This window comes from Antechinus flavipes, chromosome 2 (assembly GCF_016432865.1).
Source record: "Antechinus flavipes isolate AdamAnt ecotype Samford, QLD, Australia chromosome 2, AdamAnt_v2, whole genome shotgun sequence".
Classification (NCBI taxonomy): Eukaryota; Metazoa; Chordata; class Mammalia; order Dasyuromorphia; family Dasyuridae; genus Antechinus; species Antechinus flavipes.
In genome coordinates, this window is record NC_067399.1 from 592,970,153 (window position 1) to 592,977,764 (window position 7,612).

A 7,612-nucleotide genomic window follows, 5' to 3' on the forward strand; every position below is an offset into this window, starting at 1 on the left:
GTCATAGTTCTCTTATGCTTTGTGTCAAAATTGCTAATAAAATAGGAATTGCATTCAGGTACCAAAGAGCAGGTTTTATGACAAATAAAATTGCAGAGAATTTCAGAGTTAGAAGAGACCTTATTTAGTCTACAACTGATTCTCAACTGGATATAATTTGGATTAGATGACCTCTGAAATGTCGTATTTTAAGCTTACAAATTAGGGTCCTTTCCAAAACTTTTGTTGTAATTTGTTTTACATTTCAGGATGCAATTTCCCAAATAAAAATATCATAGAAACCAAGGCTTCATAAGGACTCAGAAAAGTCTGTTAATCCATAAAATCTCATTGTATGATGACACTAATAGTGACAAAAACTAATTGAATTTTATTAATGCTGCTTCTTTGGGAAAATGCATTTCATGTGTGGATATCTCCTCCTACTGAAGTCTCAAAAACAAATACAGCCCTCTACCAAATCATTCCTATTAATAAAGAGGTTCTGGTGATGGACACTTCCCTGTAGAAGACAAGGCTTTTGTGGGGGTGGGAGAGGGGGAATTTTAGGCAGTTAAAACTTCATTATGTAGGAAGATGTGGGAGGGAAGAGAGGAATGGTTATGTTAAGAAAGGTAGTGGTTTCTGAAATAACTACTTTCAGTTTGGGTTCTGATGAGTCATTTGAATTCAATAATCATTACATACCTATTATACACCAGTCACTGTGTTAGATACTAAGGACACAAAGACAAAAATATAAGCATCCTTGCCTTCAAGAAACTTGCATTCTGAGGAAAAAATATAATTTTAAAAAAAGTAAATGGTATCGGGAAGGGGACTTAAGAAGGATCTCATGTAGGGAGTAAACTTGAGTTTTAAGACAGAGATGGGGAGGGAAAGCATTGGAGATGAGAGATTATTAAGCACCAGGTCAGTTGGAATATATGGTGCATGAAAAATAATGTTAAACCTGGTCTGAAAAGCTAGTTGCAAAGAGTTTTAGGTGCCAAATGGAGGTATATGTGTTTTGATCCTATAAGCGACAGAGAGCCAGTCAAATTTCTAGAATAAGAGAATGAAATGGTCACATTTAACTTTTAAGCATGTTATTTTGATAGCTATGTGGGAAATGGATCAGAGGGGAAAGACAACTAGAAGCAAAAAGAGCAATTAAATTATTGCTGTAGTCTGAGAAGTGATGAGGAACTGAATTGGAGTTAATCTGGAGAAAAGATGAAAGCTATGTTGTATAGACAGACAAAAGGACACAGCAATAGTGAATATGGGAGCAAATGAAGACATTAAGTCTGAAGTTGTAAATCAGGGTAACTAAGATGATGGTGACCTTGACAACAATAGAGAAATTATTATAAGGAGGGAGACAGGAAGATGAGATGTTTTAGACATGTTGATTTTGAATAACTATGGGATAGCCAAGTGGAGATGTCCAGCAGGCAATTCAGAGATGTAGGACTAGAGTTCACAAGATAAATGAGGGTTTGTATATAGAGATTTAGCAGTTATCATAGATAGATAACTGACTCTAAGACAGCTGAAGAAATCATTAAGAGAGATTATGTATTGAAAAGGAAAATTTTGCAATCTTTTTTGATTGTGTTGAGGCTAATATTAAAGGTAAACTAACATTTTCTGAGTACATGGTGACTGATGGAAAAGGAAGTTGCTCTGGAGTGTTAGTTGACAGGGGAAGCTAGTATGGAATGTTTTGCCAAAGATAAACCACACTGTTGATCCACATGTGGTTAATTTAAAATTGGTCATCAATTTCCCCTTTAACATTTTTTTAAAAAATTATTTCACAAGAACTCTTTTTGCCATCTATGACCACCAGACTAGAAGGGCTGCCCTTTTGAAATTTAAAAACAAATTTCCATCCTTACCTTTTGTTTTTTTTTGAATAGCATTACATGTAGGCAGTTTTGGCGGGGGGAACCCCCAACATGTTTTTCTTTGAATATTCAGTTTCAAAATCTCTACTATCTAGTAAATATATATATGCTGGTGGTCATTCTTAGTATAAAAATAAAGGCTCTTATTGCTAATTTAAGAAATACCAAATCAAATCTCCCTGGAGAAGACCATGAAGTCTGGCCAACTTTTTCCCAGAAAAATTCTATAAAGTGCTTTGTTTCTAATAAAGTTTTTTTTTTTAAATACAGTATTAATACTAGTGTACAACAAAAGAATAATTACGATTAAATTTTTGTTGAATTATAAACAGTAAGTACCTACACTGTTTATGGAGTAATAAAAAGACAAAAATTGAAATAGACCCTGCTTTCATGGAGCTCACATTCTGTGGAAGTGGAGGTGCATGTACACATATAATAAAACAATCTGAGGAATGAAAGAGAAAACACATACTGTTATTCAGGAAGTGGTACCTGAGTACAGAAAAATTATGATTCTGAAAGGTAGATGTTTGGGGATGAGGGAAGAGGATATACCTTCCACGTGTAAGGGAGACAGCAGTGACTCTAAAGTCTTTTGACCTAAGAGTTTCAAGAATTTGAGAAAACTCTTGACACCAATCTGGGACCCCAAACCTTCCCCAATTTCAACACATGCATAAAGCCAGAGAATAAGATGCTATGTGCAAGGAATAGCTAATATAATTTAGATGTAAGACAGTCTATGAAGAGAAACTAACTGATCAAGGAAATATGTCAGATGGTAAGGAGTCTTGGATGCTAGATTAAGGAGTTTCAATTTTTTACTAAAGAAAATACTGAGCTTCTCAATGTGTTTTTGTATTGTTGTTTTGTTGAGAAGGAGACAATATGGTCAGACCTGTGCCTTAAAAAGATTATTTTGGTAGTTGTATAAACAGCCTGGTGAAGGAATAAATTGGAGGCAAGGATACTAACTGGGATGGGGTTATGAGATGGGAGAATATTAAAATCCTCTTAGCAAAAGGAACAAGGAATCCCAAAATACAGTGGTGGTTGCATGAGAGAAGAGAAAGAGGTGGATGAACAAGATGTGGAGGTAGAATTGACACAAGTTGATAAGTAACTAGATAGGGATGGTGCTGACAAAAAGAGGAATAGAGCATAGTCAATAATTGTTAATCAACATTAAGCATGTGGTCTGGGCCAGGCTCCGTGCTAAATACTACAAAGACAGTCTTTGTCTTTAAGGAGTTTACAATTCAATAAGGGAGATAATTAACAAACAAATATATACAAACTGTGTGTAGGAAAAGTAGGAAATAATTAAGAGAAGGGGGGCAAGGAGATTTAAAGGTTTTTTGTAGAACAGGGGTTCTCAAAATGTAGTCCAGAAAATTCTAGGAGTCTCTGAAACCCTTTCAGGTTTATAAATTCAAATTAGTTTTTATTTCTTATATGGTAAATATCTATAAACATAACACACAGAAACAAAAACTTTTTGGACAGATCCTCAATAATTTAAAAAAGTATAAAGATACTGAGAAAAAAAAATTGAGAACCAACCCTATTGAAGATAGGATTTTAGTTGGGAAAACCATTAATTGGAGATGAGGAAGGAGAACATGTGGGCATGTGGGACAGCCAGAGAAAACCCCCAGAGCCAAGAAACTGAGACACAGAAGAACATTTTCTATTTGATACTGGAAGCCACTGGAACTTATTGAATAGAGTAACATGGTTAGAACTGGGGTTTTAAAAAAATTACTTTGGTGGCTGAAGGGGATAGATTGGAGGAGGGGAAGCAGAAAGACACCCTATCTCCTCCCCCTCCCTGACCTATGTCTAATGAATAATCCAGGTGTGATGGGATGGGATGAGGGCCTTACACTAAAGTGGTGGACACAATGTCAAAGGAGAGAAAGGGATATATTTGAAAGATGTCACAAAGGTGAAATCGCTAGGCCTTGGCAACAGATTGGATATATGCAAAGTAAGAGATTGTGAGAGCTGAGAATGACTTATTGGTTGCCAATGAGATCACCAAGTAAAAAATAGTACAGAGGGAGAAGTCTAGGACAGAACCCTACAGGACACCTATGGTTAGAGGATATGATTTGAAGGAGGATCCAGCAAAGGAGACTGAGAAGGAGCAGTCAGATAGGTAGGAGGAGAACTAGGAGGGAGTGGTGTATGTATCCCAAAAAACCTATCGAGAAGACAATATTAAGGAAGAAAGGGTGATCAACAGCATCAAAGGCTACAGAGAGGGCTAGGAAAATGAGAATTAAGAAAAGGCCCCTGAGGTTTGACAACTAAGAATCAATGGTAACTTGGGATAAAAGTATTAATGGAATGATGAGATTAGAAGCTAAATTATAAGGCATTCAGAATAGAGTGAGGGGAGAGAAAATAGATTATTGAGAGATAGTAGACTATTCTAATTGAAATTAGTTATTAATTAAGAGTCATAAGGGATTTAGTTATAAAGGACAGAAGATATACAGGATAAGATATTGGGGATGAATTATAGGAGGGCTTTTTTGAGGATGAGGGCAGGAAAAGATGGGTATATTTGTAGGGTAGGGAAGAAAATCAGTAGACAGGGAGATTGAAAACAAGCAATAGAGTGGGGAATAACAAAAGGGGCAATCTGTTGGGGAAGATAGGATGGGATGGAGCCACTTGAGGGGGTTTTAGGGCTAGGAGTGAAGGCCTCATTGTGAAACAGGAGTGAAAGGCAGAAGGCATCTGATTGATACAGAGATAAAGGAGAAGGGAGAAGATAGAACTCATGGCAAGAGGCCCCATTTTTTTTCTGTGAAATATGAGGCAGTTCTCAGCTGAAAGAGAGAGGAAAACATGAAAGGTTTGAGGAAGGACGAAAAAAGTTTTGGAAGAGCTGCTGTGCGAGTTGGGATGCTGAGTGGATTAAAGAAGTATAACAGATTTCCTACAATAGTGGGAGCTTAATTGGGGTTGTATAGCAGCAGACATGTAGGAGAGAAGGTAGGAGTGATCCAAGGCTGAGGATTAGAAAAGCACAATCAGTAAAATGATAAGGGGGCACTCAAGAGAGTGACTGTAGAAATGAATTGGTTCACCAATGGGTGAAGCTGTAGTTACAAACTTCAGTGACTAGAAGGAAGTAGAGGCCTGAAACAGAAACAAGGAGTCTGGAGGAAGGAAGGAGGGGTTGGAAAGATGAACTCTGTTTTGGACATGAAAAGTTTGAAATGCCAATATAGGACATCTGGGAGAAGATGCCCACTAGATAGACCCAGGACTGAAGTTCAGAAAAGAGATTAGAGCTGGATGGACCTTGCCCTGCCCCATCTCCCCCCAAGTAACTAATCACTAATTTCAACTGGACTGTTAACAATCAATGCTCCTTCTCTTTCCCATTCCTCACAATAGCTGTTCTAAACTTTTTCTCCTCAAGCTCTCCTCACCCTCCCTATCTGGAGAAGGGAGGAGACAATTCACTACAAGCTCCCTCTTCTCCCCACCTCACCATCTCTTGGAGTCATCCTCTCTCCATCCCTTTTACTATAGTCTCTGATGAAAAAGTGGCTTTAGTCTCTGTCAAGGGCAGCACCTCTACATGAGCTCTCCCTTACCCCTACCTTAATCTTCAGTATCTTCCTACTGACTCCTATCCTGCTGCCTAAAGAACATCCAACTTCCGCTTCCTTAAAAACTCTCACATACAACCTGTGCCCCATGCCCACTGGCAAAAGCCCAAACATAATATATGGTCTGTGAACTTTTTTCTCTATTTTGATAACTTTTTTCAAATTAATTGGCTTCCTATGTAATCCTATGTATTTTATGTATTGTCAGAGAAAGCGTCCAGAAGCTTCATCAGACTAAGAGGTTCTATGGAATAAAGTTAAGACCCTTTGCTTTAGATCCTACCATCCTTCTAAGCTATCATCCTATAACCCTCTTTGCACAAACTTCTTGAAATAGCTTTTATTTTTTTTTTTGATAGTTAAGTGCTCAGGGTCACACAGCTAGAAAGTGTTGTCATCCAGGGCTATATTTGAACTCAAGTCCTCCCTACTCCAGGGCTGGTGCTCTATCTACCGTACCATCAAACTCCCCTCGAAAGAACTTTTTAGCTCATTGTCTCCACTTCTAACAACACTACAATTTGGCTTCTGACCTTATCACACAACTTAAACTGCTCTCTTTAAAGTTACCAATTGATCTCTCCTGATGTGATTGCTTTTTGCCAGGTCTAGTCCTAGACCCCTATCTGCGTTATAAACCTTCTCCTCTAGATTCAATTTTCTCTTGAATTTTCCCTACAATTCTCTCCTGGTTTTCCTCCTACCTGATGACTACCTAAAGAAAACTCATTCTATTAACTCCAAGATCTACCCCTAATATCTTCCCTCAGCTCTGGTCCTATATCAGTACAACTGGGATATTTCAGACTGAATTTTCCTTAGGCACATTAAGTTGAAAATTCCTCAAACCATTCATATATCTCCATTCCCTCTCCCCTCAATTTCCTGTTCCAGACTATTCCTTCAAAACTGTTAATAGATTTAAGTATATTTCTAGTCAGATTTTCAACCTCATTATTTTCCTCGACAACCCACCCCATGTATCTAGTTGGTTGCCAAAATTTGTTTCTACCTCCAAATCTCTTCCATATTTTCCTCTCTTCTCAAAGAGCCATCATTCTAGATCAGGTTATCCTCTTTCTCCTAGACCACAGCAATAGCTTTCTATCTCCCCAGTCCAAAAAATATTTTATACAATTGCCCAAGTAATTTTCCTAAAATGTAGATTGTTACTCCCTTATTCAATAATTGTCTAAAAGTTCCTAATAACTCTAAGATCAAATATAAACTCATCTGGAATTTAAAATCCTTCATGACTTGCACCCCAGTCTACGTTTGGAGATGTGCTAAAAATTACTCCTCTTCAAGCATAAGTCTGACCAAACTGGCCTTATTATTATTGCTTAGATGCAGCACTGTACAATCCATCAGTGCCCTGGATGTCCTCATGCCTAAAAAGCATTTGCCAAGTTCACCTTGGACATTAACATTCCTAGCTTCCTTTACAACTTAAATATTGCTTTCTATATGGAGCATTTCTTGGTAACGTAAACTATTAACGTCTTTCTCCTATGCCCAATAATCTTGTCTTTATTGTGTATAGATTTATATATGTACATCTCTCCCACTAGACTATAAGCTGAAGTGCAAGGACTGGTTTTTTGTATCCCCAGCACCTCTGACAGCTTCTGGAACAATAGACACTTGTAGATAAACCTTGTTGATTGACTGGAGAGGAAGGGAACCTTTATTTAAGTGCCTACTCCGCTGTCAGGCACTGTGCTAAGTGTAAATATCTTATCTGATCATCATAAGAACACTGGAAGATATCACCTGATCACTGTTCAAGAAACTGAGGCAGAGATTAAATGACTTGACTAAGGTTTCACAGCTAGTGCTTAAGGCTTGATTTGAACTTGGATCCTCTTGACTCCAGATCCACTTGGCACACTTAACTGCCCCAAGTTTTAATGAGATCATGCAGTGTAGAGAGACAAGAGAAAGGAGGGTCCATGACAGTGTTGAGGGTGATCTGTTCCTACAGAGCAATCTGACAGAGGGAAGACTGGACTTTGGGTTCCATGACTGGTTTAGATTCATGCTACCCCACAGACTGGCTGTGTCACCCAAGCAAGCCCAGGACCT